Here is an 18,119-nt window from a genome sequence, read left to right as displayed (position 1 = left end):
TCCTCTTTAATTTCCTTGATTAATGTTTTATAGTTGTCAGCATGTAAGGCTTTCACCTCCTTAGGTTTATTCCTAGGTATTTATTTTTTGGGGGTGCAATTTTAAAAGGTAATATATTTTTATATTCATTTTGTAATAATCATTTTTAGTATACAGAAATGCAACCGATTTTGGAGTGTTAATCTTGTATCCTGATACTTTGCTGAATCCATTGGTCAGTTTGAGTAGTTTTTGTGTGGAGTCATTAGGGTTTTCTATATATAGTATCATGTCATCTGCATACAGTGACAGTTTTACCTCTTCTCTTCCAATTTGGATACCTTTTATTTCTTTTGTTTGTCTGATTGCTGTGGGTAGAGCTTCCAATACTATGTTGAGTAACAGTGGTGAGAGTGGTCATCCTTGTCTTGTTCCAGATTTTAGTGGGAAGGTTTTCAGCTTTTCTCCATTGAGTATTATATTTGCTGTGGGTTTGTTGTAAATGGCTTTTATTATGTTAAGGTATGTTCTGTTTATACCCACTTTGGTAAGAGCTTTGATCATGAATGGATGTTGGACTTTGTCAAATGCTTTTTCTGCATCTATTGAAATGATCATGTGGTTTTTTTTGCTTTTCTTTGGCCTCCGGCATATGGGTCCAGCTAGGGTCGATCGAGCTGTGCCCAGCCACCAGAGCCAGCATGCAGATCCGAGCCGTATCTGCACTACACCACAGCTCACGCCGGATCGTTACCACTGACAGGCAGGACCGAACCGCAACTCATGGTTCTAGTCGGATTCGTTAACCACTGCGCACGACGGGAATCCTGATCATGTGGTTTTTGACTTTTGTTAATGTAGTGTATGACGTTGATTTGCATATGTTGAACCATCCTTGTGAACCTGGGATGAATCCCACTTGGTTGTGGTGTATGATCTTTTTTGATATGTTGTTGGATTTGTTTGGCTAAAATTTTGTTGAGAATTTTTGTGCTTATATTCATCAAAAATATTGGCCTGTAGTTTTCTTTTCTGGTGATATCTTTGTCTGGTTTTGGAATTAGGGTGATGGTGGCGTCATAGAAGGTCTTTGGGAGTATTCCTTCTTCTTCAGTCTTTTGGAAAAGTTTAAGGAGGATGGGTATAAGTTCCTTTTTGTATATTTGGTAGGATTCGCCTGTGAAGCCATCTAGTTCTGGACTTTTTATTGTAGGGAGTATTTTTATTACATACTCAGTTTCATTTCTAGTGATCAGTCTGTTCAGTTGATTGATTTCTTCTTCTTCCTTTTTTTTTTGGTCTTTTTGTCTTTTTAGGGCCGCATTTGTGACATATGGAGGTTCCCAGGCTAGGGGTCCAATCGGAGCTGTAGCTACCAGCCTACGCCAGAGCCACAGCAATGCCAGATCCAAGCTGCGTCTTTGACCTACACCACAGCTTATGGCAACATCAGATCCTTAACCCACTGATCAAGGCTAGGAATTGAACTCGCAATGTCATGGTTCCTAGTCAGATTCGTTTCTGCTGCACCATGACAGGAACTCCGACCTATTTCTTCTTGATTCAGTTTTGGCAGGCCGTAAGTCTTTAGAAAATCATCCGTTTCTTCTAGTGTGTCCAATTTGTTGGCATGTAATTGTTCATCGTATTATTTTATGTTTTTTGGTATTTCTGCAGTGTCCACTGAGATTTCTCCTTTTTCATTTCTTATTTTGTTTATTTGAGTTCTTTCTCTCCTCTTCTTGGTTCATCTGGCCAGAGGTTCGTCAATTTTGTTTACCTTTTCAAAGAAACAGCTCTTGGTTTTGTTGATTTTTTTTTCTGTTTTTTTGAATCTCCTTTTATTGATTTCCTCTCAGATCTTTGTGATTTCTTCCTTCTGCTGACTTTAAGTTTTGTTTGTTCTTCTTTTTCTAATTCTCTTAGGTGGGGGTTAAGTTGTCAGTTTGAGATTTTTCTTCTTTTGTGAGGAAGCCCTATATCGCTACAAACTTTGCTCTAAGCCCTGCTTTTGTGGCATCCCCAGATTTTGAGTGGATGTGTTTTCATTAGAATACCTAGAATTTGTCTCTAGGTATTCTTTAATTTCCATTCTGATTTCCTTGTTGACACATTAGTTTTTCAGTAGCATGTTGTATCATCTCCATGTAGTCAGTTTTTTCTCATATCTTTTCCTGTGGGTCTGTTTTTCTAGTTTCATGTCATTGTGGTCAGAGGAGATACTTGAAATAATTTCGATACTCTTAAATTTATTGGGGTTAGTTTTGTGCCCCAGTATGTGGTTTAATCCTTGAGAATGTTCAATGTGCACTTGAGAAGAATGTATATTCTGATTTTTTTGGATGTAATGTCCTGGAAATGTCAGTTAAGTCTTTTCTGTTGTGTCATTTAGGATCTCTGTTGCCTTATTGATTTTCTGTCTAGAGGATCTGTCCATTGATGTGAGTGGGGTGTTAGAGTCTCCTACTATGATTGTATTCCCATCATTTTCCCCTTTTATGTCTGTTAGTATTTGTTTTATGTATCCTGTTGCTTCTATATTAGGGGCATGTATATTGACAATTATAATATCCTTTTCTTAAATGGATCCTTTTATCTTTAAATAGTGTCCTTCTTTTTCTTTATGGCTTCATTTTTTGTTTGTTTGTTTTTTCTTTGTTTTCCTTTTAGGGCTGCACTGGGGCATGTGGAGGTTCCCAGGCTAGGGGTCAAATCAGAGCTATAGTTGGTGACCTACACCACAGCCACAGCGACATGGGATCCAAGCCGTGTCTATGACCTACACCACAGCTCATGGCAACTCCAGGTCCTTAACCCGCTGAGCAAGGCCAGGGATCAAACCCGCATCCTCATGAATGCTAGTCAGATTTGTTTCTGCTGAGCCTTCGTTTTAAAGTCTGTTTTGTCTGATATGAATATTGCAGCTCCTGCTTTCCTGTCTTTTCCATTCACATGTAAAATCTTTCTCTATCCCTTCACTTTCAATTTATATGTGTCCTTTGCTCTAAGGTGAGTCTTTTAGGCAGCATATTGTAGGCTCTTGCTTTTTTATCCAATCTTCCACTCTGTGTCTTTTGATTGGAGCATTCAGTTTGTTGCATTTAAGGTAGTTATTGATAAATACATATTTATTGCCATTTTAAACCTTGTTTTCCAGTTGATTCTGTGTTTCTCCTTTGTTCCTTTCTTTTTTTGGTTGAATGATTTCCTTTTATTTTATGCTCATTTCCTCCTTTTTTTAGTTTTTGTGAATGTAATGTTTGGTTTTGATTTGTGTTTGCCCTGTTTTTCAAGTGTGTTAACCCCTTCCTATATCTATTTGCTTTAGTCTGATAGTCATATAGGCTCAAACACATTCCATAAAAAAAAAAAGAGTCTAGATTTTCTTACTTTCCTTCCCCACATTTTATCATTTTGAAGTCCTTTTTTAACATCTTCATGTTTGCCCTTTTGCTGTTCCTTGTGTTTTAACATCACTTTTACAATAGGTTTTTTTTTTTCTTTTGGATCTGTATACTGGCTTATTTAAGTGATTGCTTTCCAGTTGTTATTTCTTCCATCCTATTCTTCTTTTTTATTTAGAGGAGCCCTTTCAACATTTCTTTTAGAATGGGTTTAGTATTGCTGTACTCTTTAGTGTTTGTTTGTTGGAGAACATGTTTATTTCTCCTATTTTTAAATGATATTCTTGCTGGGTAGATTATTCTAGGGTGAAAATTTTTCCCTTTTAGAACTTTGAATATATCTTGCCACTCTCTTCTGGCCTGTAGTGTTTCTGTAGATAAATCAGCTGATAGCCTTATGAGGGTTCCTTTATAATTAACTCTTTGTTTTTCTCTTGCTGCCTTTAGAATCCTCTCTTTATCTTTAACTTTTGCCATTTGTATTATAATACGTCTTGGTGTGGGCCTCTTTGGGTTCAACTTGTTTGGGGCCCTCTGTGCTTCCTGTGTCTTGATATCTATTTCCGTTAGATTTGGAAAGTTTTCAACCGTAATTTCTTCAAATATATTTTCTTTTCTTTTTCTTCTGCTTATATTTTTTTTTGGTCCTATAGCATTGTTTTATTACTCAATTACATTTATAGTTGTACATCAATCCTTACAACCAAATTTTATAGCATTTCCAACCAAACCCCCAGCACATCCCCCCACCCCCCAATCTGTCTCATTTGGAAGTCATAAGTTTTTCAAAGGCTTCAAATATATTTTCAGTCCCCTTTTTCTTCTCCTTCTGAATCCCTATTATGCATAGATTGGTCTGCTTTATATTATCCCATAGATCTCTTATATTGCTTTTGTGTGTTTTCCTTTGGCTTTCTGTCTGCTGTCCTGATTGGGTGATTTCCATTATTCTGTCTACCAAGTCACTAATTCATTCTTCTGCATTATTCATTCTCCTCTTTACTGCCTATAGCTCAGCTCATGTCACTGCAAATGAATTTTTAAAATTTTTCTTGGCTCCTCCTTGTATTTTCTAGTTCCTTTCTAAGTAATCTGCATTACTGTTCATATCTGCTCTCAATTCTTTCATATTCAGTCTTAAGTCCTTCAGTATTTTCACTATCTCCTTTTTGAATTTGGTGTCTGCTAGAATGCAGAGGTCTGTTTCATTGTTAGCTCCCTCGTGAAAGAATTCTTCTGTTATTTTAGTTGGGAATGGTTGCTGAGCTTCATCATTTTGCTTATATTTTTCTTATTCTGTGAGTTTGGGGAAAACAACTAGTGTAGTCTTGGAGGGCTATTTATATGCTTGAGTGCCTCTGGGTATTCTGTTAGGGCTTACTTTTTATTTTTAGTGTGCTGTGCATGCTTCCAGGGAGATGGAGGTAATGGGCAAGACTAGCAGCCAGTTCCTGGTTGCTGGGCCCTTGACAGTGGCAAGGACCCGCGGGAAGGTAGCACAGGCTGTTCCTAGTTGCAGGGCCCTGGGAAGTGACAGTGATCAGTCATGTGTTGGTGGCTCCCTGAGTCCTTGGCAGTGGCAGCAGCAGGGAGGGTGTGTTCCGGGGTGTGAGAGCAATAATTGGTGGTGCTCGGTTGCAGTGCTCTCTTCTTTGCCAACCTCTGAGGTGACTGGGGCTGCAGGTGGTGCCTGTTTACAGATGCCTAGTGGTTTCAGGCCATGCCCACCTCTGGTGTCTTGGATGACTGCTGTGGTTTGTCCCCACTGCCTGTAGATCATGAAAGAGGGGCTGCATCACGCTTAACCCCCTGCTGCCCTTAGGCCACAGAAGAGGTGCCTGGTCACTGGTAGCCCACACACTTGGCACCTCACCACCTGTAGCCTGTGCCAGAGGTACCCTGCCCTCTGAGAGTTGTGCGTGTGCAGGGAAAGAGATTCTTAAGGCAGTCCACCCCTCCTCCTCTCGCCCTCCCCAGCAGTGGTGCCTTGCTTCTCCTGTGGGCCCAGGTTCCCTCGGCTGTGGTGTTTCGCATCCCAGCCTGTGGCATTTGGCTCCCCAGCCTGTGGCGCACCGTTCCCTAGCCCCTTGGGCTGTCCCCATACAGCCAATCCTAGTTCCCTCCCTGGAACTGACCTCTGGAGCCTTAGTCTCAGCGCCCAGCCCTGCTCGAGCATCTCAGGCTGTGGTGTCCAGGGGCAGTGGTGCAGATGGTCTGCGTGGCTTTCACTCTGCTTTGCCCTCCTTAGTCCAGCTGCTGCCCTTTTCTCCGTGACTTCAAGGTACCTCTGTCTTGGCTGATCTGCCCGTCAGTTAGGTGGCTTCCCAGGGTGTGGGTTCCTTTCTTCTTTCACAGCTCCCTATCAGTGGTGCTAGTTCCATCCTGAGTCCTTTTCTCGCTCTCTTTTTTCCTTTTGTTCTATGCAGTAATGTGGAGGGTTTCTTGCCTTTGGAGGTTTAAGGTCTTCTGCCAGCATTCAGTAGATGTTCTGTGTGAATCGTTCTACATATAGTTTTTTTTTTTTTTTTTGATGTGTTTGTGGAAGAAGGTGAGTGCCATGTCTTACTCCTCTGCCATCTTGATCCTTCTCGTTATTGTAGTTTTGATTTGCATTTCTCTAATAATTAGTGATGTTGAGCATTTTTTCATGTGCATGCTGGCCATCTGTATGTCTTATTTGGAGAAATGTCTCTTTAGGTCTTCTGCCCGTTTTTCAATTAGTTTGTTTGTTTTTTTGTTTATGGGTTGTATGAATTGTTTGTATATTTTGGAGATTAAGCCTTTGTCGATTGCATTGTTTGCAAAGATTTTTCTACCATTCAGTGGGTTGTCTTTTCATTCTATTTATGGTTTCCTTTGCTGTGCAAAAGCAAATTTTAACCAGGTCCCATTGGTTTATTTTTGTCTTTATTGTCATTATTCTAGGAGGCATGTCAAACAAGATGTTGCTGTGATTTAGGTCAAATAGCATTCTGCCTATATTTTCCTCTAGAGTTTTATAGTATCTGGACTTAACATTTATGTCTTTAATCTATTTAGAGTTTATTTTTGTGTATGGTGTTAGAGAATGTTGTGATTTCATTCTTTTACATGTAGCTGTCTAGTTTTCCCAGCACCACTTATTGAAGAAGACTGTCTTTCCTCCTCTGTTGTATGTTTTTGCTTCCTTTGTCATAGATTAGTTGACCATAGGTGCATGGGTTTATTTCTGGGCTTTCTATCCTGTTCCATAGATCTGTACTTTTTTTTTTTTTTGGTGCTAGCACCATACTGTTTTGATGCCTGTAGCTTTGTAGTATACTCTGAAGACAGGGAGCTTGATTTCTCCAGTTCTAACTTTTCTTTTTGATATTGCTGGCTATTTGGGGTCTTTTGTGTTTCCATAAAATTTTTAAAGTGTATTTTTCTAGTTCTGTGAAGAATGTCCTTGGTAGTTTGATAGGAATTGCATTGAATCTGTAGATTGTCTTGGATAGTATAGTTATTTTGACAATATTGATTCTTCTAGGCCAAAAGCATGGTATAGCTTTCCATCTGTTTGTGTCATCTTTGATTTCTTTCAAAAAATCTTATAGTTTTCCAAGTATAGGTCTTTTGTTTCTTTAGGTAGGTTTATTCTTAGGTATTATATTCTTTTTGATATGACTGTAAAAAGGAATGGTCTCCCTAATTTCTCTTTCTCAGATTTTATTGTTAGTATATAGAAATGCAATCTATATCTGTGTATTAATTTTGTATTATGCAACTTTACCAAATTCATTGATGAGCTCTAATAGTTTTCTGGTAGTGTCTTTAGGAATTTCTAGTTATAGTATCATGTCATCAAACAGTGATAGTTTTACCTCTTTTCTAATTTGGACTGCATTTATTTATTTTTCTTCTCTGATTGCCATGGCTAGGATTTCCAAGACTATGTTTTTTTTTTTTTTGTTTTGTTTTTGTCTTTTTGTCTTTTGAGAGCTGCACCCATGGCATGTGGAGGTTCCCAGGCTAGGGGTCGAAGTGAAGCTATAGCTGCTGGCTTACACCACAGATACAGCACTGCCAGATCCAAGCCATGTCTGCAACCTACACTGCTGCTCATGGCAATGCTGGATCCTTAACCCACTCAGCAAGGCCAGGGATTGAACCTGCAAACTTATGTCTCCTAGTTGAGTCGTTTCTGCTGTGCCATAATGGGAACTCCCCAAAACTATGTTGAATAACAGTTGTGAAAGTGGGCATCTTTGTCTTTTTCCTGGTATTAGTGGAATATATCACTATTTCAGTTTTTCACCATTGAGAATGATGTTAGCTGTGGGTTTGTCATAAATGGCTTTATTATATTGAGGTGGTTCCCCTCTATGCCCACTCTCTGAAGAGTTTTTATCAGGAACGAGTGTTGAATTTTGTTAAAAGCTTTTCCTGTATCTATTGAGATGATCATATAGTTTTTATTTTTCAGTTTTTCTATGTGGTATATTACATTGATAAATTTGCATATATTGAAGTATCCTTCCATCCCTGGGATAAATCCTACTTGATCATGGTGTATGATTTTTTAAATATATATTTGTATATGCTTTGCTAGTATTTTGTTGAGGATTTTTGCATCTATGTTCATCAGTGATATTGGCCTGTATTTTTTTTTTTGTGGTGTATTTGCATCCTCATGGATATTAGTTGGGTTCATTACTGCTGAGCCATGATGGGAACTCTTGATATGAGTATTTTTTTTTTTTTTGTCTTTTTTGCTATTTTTTGGGCCGCTCCTGTGGCATATGGAGGTTCCCAGGCTAGGGGTCGAATCAGAGCTGTAGCCGCCAGCCTACGCCAGAGCCACAGCAACGTGGGATCCGAGCTGCGTCTGCAACCTACACCACAGCTCACGGCAACACCGGATCCTTAACCCACTGAGCAAGGCAGGGACCGAACCCGCAACCTCATGGTTCCTAGTCGGATTCGTTAACCACTGCGCCACGACGGGAACTCGGATATGAGTATTTCTACTTCCACTTTTCTATGTTTTCTATTTGCATGTAATACTTTCTTCTATCCCCTCACTTTAAGTCTGTATGTGTTCTTATATCTGAAGTGGGTCTCTTGTAAACAGCATATATATGGGTCTTGTTTTTGTATCCGTTCAGCCAGTTTGTGTCTTTTAGTTGGAGCATTTAATCCATTTATGAATATAATTACATATAAGTATGTACTTATTGCCATTTTATTAATTTTGGGGGGTTGAAAATTTGGGTCTTTTTCTTCCCTTCCTCTTTTGTTGTCTTGTGATTTGCTGACCTTTTTTTTTTTTTTTTGGTCTTTTTGCCATTTCTTGGGCTGTTCCTACGGCATATGGAGGTTCCCAGGCTAGGGGTCTAATTGGAGCCGTAGCCACCAGTCTATGCCAGGGCCACAGCAATGTGGGATCTGAGCCGCGTCTGCAACCTACACCACAGCTCATGGCAACGCCAGATCCCTAACCCACTGAGCAAGGGCAGGGACTGAACCCGCAACCTCATGGTTCCTAGTCGGATTCGTTAACCACTGTCCACGATGGGAACTACTGCTGACCATTTTTAATGTTATATTTAGATTGCTTTTATTTTATGTGTGTGTGTCCATTATAGTTTTTTGATTTGTGGTTCCCATTATATGTTGATATAACCATTTATATGTGTGCAGAATTGTTTCTGATTGCTGGTCTCTTAATTTTAAATGCATTTCCAGTGTTCTGCATTTGTCTTATGCTTGCTAGTTTTGATATCATATTTTTCAGTGGGTGCTTTTCTACTTTCATATTATCTTTGCACCAGTGAGCTTTTTCATTTGTAATACTCATTTCTGACTGTGGCTTTTCCTTTTCTGCTTAGAGAAGTTCCTTTCGTAGTTGTTGTAGAGCTGGTTTGGAGGTGCTGAATTCTCTTAGTAAAATTGTCTGAAAAGCTTTTTCAATCTCTCCATCATATCTGAATGAGAGCTTTGCTGGGTAGAGAAATCTTGGTTCCAGGTTCCTCCTCTTAATCACCTCAAATATATCTTGCCACTCCCTTCTGGCTTGTAGAGTTTCTGCTGAAAAAGCAGCTGTTATCCTTATGGGGTTCCCTTGTATGTTATTTATTGCTTTTCCTTTGCGGCTTTTAATATTTTTTCTTTGTATTTAATTTTTGTCAGTTTGATTAGTAGGTGTCTCGCTGTGTTTCTCCTTGGACTTATTCTGTATGGGATTTCTGTGCTTCCTCAACTTGAGTGTTTCCTTTCCCATATTAGGGACATTTTCAACTCTAATATCTTCAAATTTTTTTTTTTCTGGCTCTTTCTCTCTTCTCCTTATGGAACTCCTATGATGTGTATGTTGGCATGTTTAATGTTGTCCCAGAGGTCTCTTAGTTCTTTTCATTCTTTTTTCTTTATTCTTTTCTATGGCAGTGATTTCCACCACTCTGTCTTCTATATCACCTATCCGTCTTGTTCCTCTGTTATCCTGCTATTGATTCCTTCTGATGTATTTTTCACTTTGGATATCGTGCTGTTCATCTTAGTTTACCTGATCTTTAAATCGTGTAGCTCTTTGTCAAACACTTCTTTTAACTTTTCCATCTGTGTCTCCCTTCTTTTCCAATATCTTGGATTATCTACACTATCATCACAACTTCTTTTTTGGTAGATTGCCTATTCTTCATCAGTTAGTTGTTTTGTGTGTTTTTTCTTGTTCCTTTGTCTGAAAGCTACTTCTTTGTCATCTCATAATATCTACCTTTCTGTTTATTGTCCCCTTGACAGCAGGTATGTAGCTGCAGCAGCAGGTGCCCAGTCCTGGAGTTCTCAGAGGTGGTAGTAGTTCATGTATACCTGGAGTGTGTGATGGGAGCAGTGGTATCAAACTGCCTCTCCTGGAGCTGGGTGGCTGCTAGGAATGGAGTCTCTGAGGGAGGTGGCAGTGACTCACAGTTCACAGGATTGCTTTTGTAGTATGTGGGCACAGCAATGGCTCCTGTGGCCCCTCCTCCTACCAGGTAGCTCTCAGGACTATTTCCTGTAGCTGGCAATGTCAGCTGCTGCTCCTGCAGCCCCTCCCTTTGCCTTGGAGGCTCTTGGGACTGCTCTCTTTAACTGTAGGAGCTGGTGCCATCTGTAGTCACTCCCCTTGTTTGGCCACTCTGGGAATATCTCTCTATATCCCAAGGGGCTGCTCCAGAACTGTTGCTAAAAGGCTCTTCTGTAGCTGCAGGACTTGCACTTCTGGGGATTCCTCCCCCAGTGCCTGCCTGCAGGCTGTCTATAGCTGCCATGGTTAAGAATGTGGACCAGTGGGCCTCTCACGGCTCCTTTGGAAGGAGTACCACTGGCTCAGACCTCTGTGGGGCCACTGGCAGGAGCTTCAGAGTTTGTGCCTTTCTATGGCTGGGCAGTTTGTGGCTCCCATAAGGAACATGCACCATTGGCCCTCTCCCTGCTCCTTTGGGGCAGAAAGGGCTCCTGCAAGGCTGCTGGCAGAGCTTGTGCTTTTCTGGTTGGGCACTTTGTGGCTTCTGCAGGAAATGTGCACCAGCAGGCCTCTTGCAGCTCCTTTGGTATGAAAGGAACAACTGCCAGCACAGGCCCCTGCAAGGCCACTGGCAGGAACTGTGGAGCTCATGTTATTCCCCAGGTGGTTACTCTACTTGCTCCAAGTTCTCTGTAGCCTTAAGGGCAGGGCTGCTCCCTAGCTGTTGCTAGGGAACAGCTGCTGCTGGGTAGCTCCCAGAGCTGAAGCAGTGTCCTACAGCCTGAGAGCTTGCACAAGGAGCAAGGCTGTAATGGTGGATCTTTCCCCTTCCTTCCAGCACGCCCAAACAGTAGTGCCCAGCCTCTAAACCCTGCTGGGCTGCCTCAGCTTACGCCTTCAAGTGTGGTTACCCTATACTTTAGTCCCTCCAGGCTGTTTCATGCACATAGCCAGCCCAAGCTGTTTGTTCGCACATAGCCAGCCCCAGCTGTCTCTTTAAGTCTGATCTCTAAAGCCGGAGTTTTAGTTCCTGACACTTGCTGGCATGCGCATACAGTTGCTGGTGGCCGTGGCACTTACCTTGCCATAGCACTGACCCTTTGAGGAGGATTGTTTACATTTTAACTGCGTCACAGGGTTGCTGTCTTCCCCTCTAATACTCTAAAGTTCCTCATCTGTCCCAGCTGTTCTCCTTGTGGTTGGGGGGGGGACCTTCCCAGGGTGCAGGAGCTTTTCCTTTCTCCGGCTCCTTCCTAGGGGTGCAGGTCCCATTTTGTTTCTTTCCTCTTCTTTTTCTTCTTTCTTCCTTCTTTCGTCCTATCCAGTTTCGTGACGTTTTTCTTGTTCTGTCTTAATCCTGAGATCTTTTTTCAGTGTTCAGCAAATTTTTGTGCAAATAGTTCCACAAGTAGATGCATTCTCAGTGTGTTTGTGGGAATAGGTGAGCCTCTTGTCCTACTACTCTGCCATCTTCCTCCTGTCATAAGAAATCATTCTTATCTTATTCCTCTAGATGTAATGTGTCTTCCTCTCTGGCTGGTTTTGAGATTTTTATCAGTGTTTATATGCATCTTGGGTATTATATATTTTGTAGTTTTCTGTATGTGCCTTTTCCTTGGGGTTTATTGTGCTTCTTGGTCTGTGACTTTACAGTTTTCATCAAATTGGGAAATTTTTTAGCCATTTATTCTTCAGACACTGTTTTTTTTTTTTGTTTTTGCTTTTGTTTTTTGTTTCTTTTTTTACATTCACCCTCCTCTCTTCCAGGAACTCTAGTCATATTTATATTAGAATGCTTATAATTGTTCTACAGTTCATTTCTGTCTTGTTCTCCACTCCCACCACCACCAAATCTCAAATTCTCATGTTTTCCTCTGCAGTGTGTAATTTGCTCTTAACCCCAGCAATGTATTTTTTGTATCTAGAAGTTCAGTTTACCTCTTTTAAAAATATGAACTCACTTTGGACCTGTGCTACAGTGGAATAGCAAGGTGGAAGATATCTGGCTTCTTAATGAAATTGTAAAGTTAGCATATGATGTAATGTGTTCTTTTTACCTTTGAGATATTTTTGTTACTAAAAATTAAAAAAAAATAGGAGTTTCTGTTGTGGCTCAGCAGGTTAAGAACTCCACTAGCATCCATGAGGATGTGGGTTCAATCCCTGGCCTCATCATATGGGTTAAGGATCCAGTGTGGTTGCAAGCTGTGTAGGTTGCAGATGCAGCTTGGATCTGGTGTTGCTGTGGCTGTGGCATAGGCTATCAGCTGCAGCTCCTATTCAACTCCTAGCCTGGAACTTCCATATGCTGCAGGTGTGGCCCTAAAAAGGAAAAAAAAAAAAAAAAAAAAACTAATGGTAAAAAAAGTCTGTTTCAGTCATTGCTATTTTTTTGTTTTTTTTTTTTTAGGGCCACACCCATGGCATATGGAGGTTCCCAGGCTAGGGATCCAATCGGAGCTGTAGCTGCCGGCCTGTGCCACAGCCACAGCCATGCCAGATCTGAGCCTTGTCTGAGACACATAGCACAACTCACAGCAACACCGGATCCTTAACCCACTGAGCGAGGCCAGGGATTGAACTGGCAATCTCATGGTTCCTAGCTGGATTCGTTTCTGCTGTGCCACGATGGGAACTCCGCCATTGCTGTTTTGAATGCCGTATAATTCTTTTCTTTCTTCTTCTTCTTCTTTTCCTTCTTCCTTTCCTTTTCTTTCTTTCTTTCTTTCTTTCTTTCTCTCTCTCTTCTCTCTCTTCTCTTCTCTTCTCTTCTCTTTCTCAAATGAATTTATCACATCTGTAGTTGTAAAATGATCGTAACAATCCAATTTCACAGGATTTCCTTCCCATAACCCAAGCACATCCCCCAACCCCCAAACTGTCTCCTCTGGAGACCATAAGTTTTTCAGTGTCTGTGAGTCAGTATCTGATCTGCAAAGAAGTTCAGTCTGTCCTTTTTTCAGATTCCACATGTCAGTGAAAGCATTTGATTTTGGTGTGTCATTGTATGGCTGGCTTCACTTAACATGATAGTTTCTGGGTCCATCCATGTTGCAAAAAATGCTGGTATTTCGTTCTTTTTAATGGCTGAGTAATATTCCATTGTGTATGTGTACCACATCTTCTTGATCCACTCCTCTGTCAATGGACATTTAGGTTGTTTCCATATCTTGGCTATTGCAAATACTGCTGCAGTGAACATTGGAGTACATGTGTCTTTGCGAGTCATGGTTTTCTCTGGGGAGATGCCCAGCAGTGGGATTGCTGGATGAAATGGTAGTTCTGTGTTTAGTTTTCTGATAAATCTCCATACTGCTTTCCACAGTGGTTGCACCAATTTACAATCCCACCAACAGTGTACTAGTGTTCCTTTTCCTCCACACCCTCTCCAGCGCTTACTGTTTGTGACTTTTGGATGATGGCCATTCTGGCTGGTGTAAGGTGGTGCCTCATAGTGGTTTTGATTTGAATCTCTCTAATAACGAGTGATGTTGAACATCTTTTCATGTGCTTTTTGGCCATCTGTATGTCTTCTTTGGAGAACTGTCTGTTTAGATCTTCTGCCCATTTTTTGATGGGGTTGTTTGTTTTTTTGGTATGGAGCTGCAGAAGGTGTTTATAAATTTTGGAGATGAATCCCTTGTCAGTCGATTCACTTGCAAATATTTTCTCCCATTCTGGGGGTTGTCTTTTTGTGTTGTTTAGGGTTTCCTTTGCTGTGCAGAAACTTTTCAGTTTGATTAGGTCCCATTTGTTTATTTTAGTTTTTGTTGTCAATACTCTAAGAGGTGGGTCTGAGAAGATGTTGCTGTCATTTATGTCATAGAGTATTAGGGAGTGTTCAAATTTCATGCTTTTCCATGTGGCTGTCCAGTTTTCTCAGCACCAATTATTGAACAGGCTGTCTTTTCTCCATTGTATATCCTTGCCTCCTTTGTCATAGATGAGTTGGCTGTAGGTGCATGGGTTGAATTCTAGGCTTTCTATCCTGTTCCACTGATCTATCTTTCTGTCTTTGTGCCAGTACCACGTGGTTTTGATGATTGTTGCTTTGTAGTATAGTCTGAAGCCCTGCCTCCTGGTAGGTGGAGCCGATTCCTATCCCCTGTTGGGTGGGGCTTAGTCTCTGGATGGGATTAGAGGCAGCTGTGTGCCTGAGGGGTCTTTAGGTAGCCTGTTTACTGAGGGGCAGGGCTGTGATCCCACCTGGATTCCTGTTTGGCCTGGGGCTTCTCAACAGCTGACTGACAGGTGGGGCCAGACTTTCCCAAAATGGCCACCTCCAGAGAAAGGCACTGCTGCTGAATATTCCCGAGAGCTTTGCTTTCAATGTCCCTCCCTCACAACAAGCCACGTTCACCCCTGTTTTCTCAGGATGTCCTCCAAGAACTGTGGTCAGGTTTGACCTAGATTTCCATGGAGGCTTTGCTTTGCCCTGGGACCCAGTGCACGTGAAAGTCTGTGTGTGCTTTTTAAGAATGGGGTCTCCGTTTCCCCCAGTCCCGTGGAGCTCCTGCGCACAAGCCCCACTGGCCTTTGATGCCAGATGCTCCAGGGCTCTTTCTCCCAGTGGCAGATCCCCACATGCGAGAGTTTGATGTGTGGCTCAGAACTCTCACTCCTGTAGGTGAGTCTCTGTGAACCAGTTAGTTTCCAGTCTGTGGAGCTTCCCACCTGGGAGGTATGGGGTTGTTTATATCGCAAAATTGCCCCTCCTGCCTCTTGATGTGGCCTCCTCTTTTTCTTCTGGAGTAGGGTATCTTTTTTAAGGTTTCCGTTCCATTTGGGTGAAGAGTGCTCAGTCTTAAGTTGTGAATTTTGTTGTTTTTAGGAGAGAAGTTGAGCTCCAGTCCTTCTATTCCGCCATCTACAAACATAGATTCTCCGGTGTCTGGACTTACTGAGGTTCAGGTTTTTATGTCTCCATGCAGAAGGAATTCAGCGAGAGACAAAGTGATGGGCAAGAAATAGACTTATTAAGATAGGATGTTTGTGAGAGATGCAAGCAGGCAGGCAAGGAGGTTCCGGCCCCAGGATCCAGTGGGCTATCATCCAAGGGGAATTGTATAATTCTTAATTGAGGCTAATCCTAACTTATTCCATATGGGAAGGGGAGAAAGTGAAGAGGCAGGCAGCTGTGTGTTTGAGTCATTTATTAAAGTTTATGTTTTTTATATAGCTTCCTCATGTCTCTAAGTTTTCAAGTTATTTCCAGAGCATAATACAGTTAAAACATAATTTGTATGCATTACCTAACTTGATGCCTGTATCATCTATTAGTTGGCTAGGACAGATAATATGTCCCTTTTTAGAAATGAAAACTTAAACGTTGAATGGTACAATGATTGCAGTAAACACTCAACTAGTTAGTGGGAAAGATAGGATGAAGCTCTACATCAAATCCAGTGCATTATTATCCTAGATTATAAACAATTTTAAATCCATCTGTTTTGATGGAATTTCTGTTGAATGGTGAGGTAGGAAACATTTGAAGAAATTGTGAGATCCTGATTGTTTTATTTGTCATTACAGCAAAAACGTGAACCATGTCTATGAAGGCTAAAAGGATTGTGCCTATGAGCCAGAGGACAAGAAGACAGAAAAGAATAGTCCATGGATTATACACATCTTCAACAATGAGTGCTTTGTTGCTTCCATTACTGGCTGCTACAGCTGCCAGTGGAAAACCAAACAGGCGAAAAAATCTAGACATGGAGCCTGCTGCTCTTGGGTACAGAGAGATGGGAAGGAGCTGGACCACACTCTCTTGGAAATGGGGAGCATGGGCTGGTCTCTGCCCCTTGCGGGCTCATGGAGTGTCTTTAGGACTGGGCATGCCAGGGCTCTAGTTCTTCTACGGAAGGATGAGTACAATTCTGGAGCCAAAGTTTCCCGAAACATGTGCTTGTTTTCTTAATTTTCTTTCACTTTTATTCTTCATTTCTCTTCTTTTTGGTCCTACACTTATGATTTATTCACCTTTGCTTTATTAATAAGTGAACCCTGAAGAAAATTGAGGTTTAGGTACAGTTAGATGATTTTTTCTAGGGAATATAGGAATTCTTGAATCTTTAAATCTCTCTTCAGTGCGAGTTTCCCAAAGGAAAATGATAAAATACAGCAAGTATCTTGGTCAGGCCAATATCTGATTTTCTCTAATGAAGATCACTGGTAAGCCTGAGTGGTGGCATGTGGTCCAGCCTCACTGAGTGCCTCTTTCTTTCTGTAAGCCATATGTTGGGCCTCTGGTGGGCTACATGATGGAAGAGACTAAATGATGAGCCCACTGAAGTGAGAAGAGGAGGGTCATATCATGTACCTTCACTTATTTATAAACTTGGCCTAGCTAGGGGCCAAGATTCTGACCAGTTGGATCATTAATGTCTCTTTTCTGAGATGGGGAGCACAAGGAAAGGGGGGAAATGGAAGGCTTCCCTGGATTAGGTACATTCCTCTGTCTGTGTAGCTTTCCTGCCCAGATAGTGATCGGGGATAACACAAGTGCCTCAGGCGTGGTTCCTACTCTCAAGGAATTCACAGTCTACTGGAGCAAAAGACAAGTACGCAACCTCAGTATGTTGAGAGAAGTGCTATAATTTGTGTATATGCATAGATGCATCCATGTGCAAGAGAGGGGGCACAGATAACTTTAGAAGGTGAAAGGTGATCAAGAATTGGATAGAGGATGGCAGAAGAAAGGGTTTTGGAGGAAGAGTCAAAGGGCTTAGTATAGGGTTTACTTTAGGTGGAGCAGAGGATAGAAATGGAGGTGATGGGAAATGAAGCTGCAGAGGGAGGTAAGGTAGGTGTTGTGTGGTTTTAATAATTTGACCTCTGCCATGTAGGGAATAAAGAGTCCCTAAAGATTTTAAGGTACTGATGTTGCCTGAGCTGTGTTTTGCAATGTTTGTTTGATCCCATGTGAAAGATGCATTGGCGGATAACAAAAGTAATTGAAGGAGATGTCTTTGCCTTCAAAGAGAAAGCAGTAGTAGGACTCAAGGCAGGAGATGTTGGTTCCTGAATTAGATTCGTGATGGTAGAAAGGGAGAAGAACAAAATGACTCAACAGGCATGTATGATGTCTTCCCGGGAGAGCTGTCAAGAAGGTCCTCAAGAGAAAGGCGAAGGGAGGCTTCATGGGAAAGGTGACATTGGCGGTAGTTGGTATAATGGGGAGTATGTTTAGTTCCTTGTGCCAGCTCTGCTTTTGGTCTAGTTTATGTGATATCACCGAGCTCCCTATAACTAGGGTACTAAACTACACAATTCTCAAGGCCCTATTTCTGCACAGGAGAAGGAGTATAGCATATAGCAAAAGTGCACAGACCCTGTGTTCTGGGGAAAGACTGTGTTCTGGATTCAGTTTATGGCTTCACCGGTTTCTCCGTATTAGAGCTTTACCACTGTGGGACCTTGGGCAAGGTACCCAACATTCCGGTGATTGATTCCTCATTAGAATAATGGAGATGGTAACAACAGTACCCACCAATGTGATTTGTTCTGAGGAGAGAGGAGGGGAGAGGTGGACCTGGGCTCAGCACATCATCAGCACCCCATAAATGTTAGCTATTATTACTACTGTTCTTGGAGTCACTGTCTTATGGATGTGACCTTCCACAGACACAAATGATGTAAGGAATTCTGGGGAGAGGAAATAAGGTGGGGAAAGGGCCAGAGATGGAGAAGCACAGTGGTGTGTCTAGGGGAAAATGAATTTTGAAGGTTGAATTTACGAACATATAAGGCAATAAATGGGGAGTGATTGAGTT

Source organism: Sus scrofa, chromosome 9 (genome assembly GCF_000003025.6).
Source record: "Sus scrofa isolate TJ Tabasco breed Duroc chromosome 9, Sscrofa11.1, whole genome shotgun sequence".
NCBI lineage: Eukaryota > Metazoa > Chordata > Mammalia > Artiodactyla > Suidae > Sus > Sus scrofa.
This window is presented reverse-complemented; position numbering follows the sequence as displayed.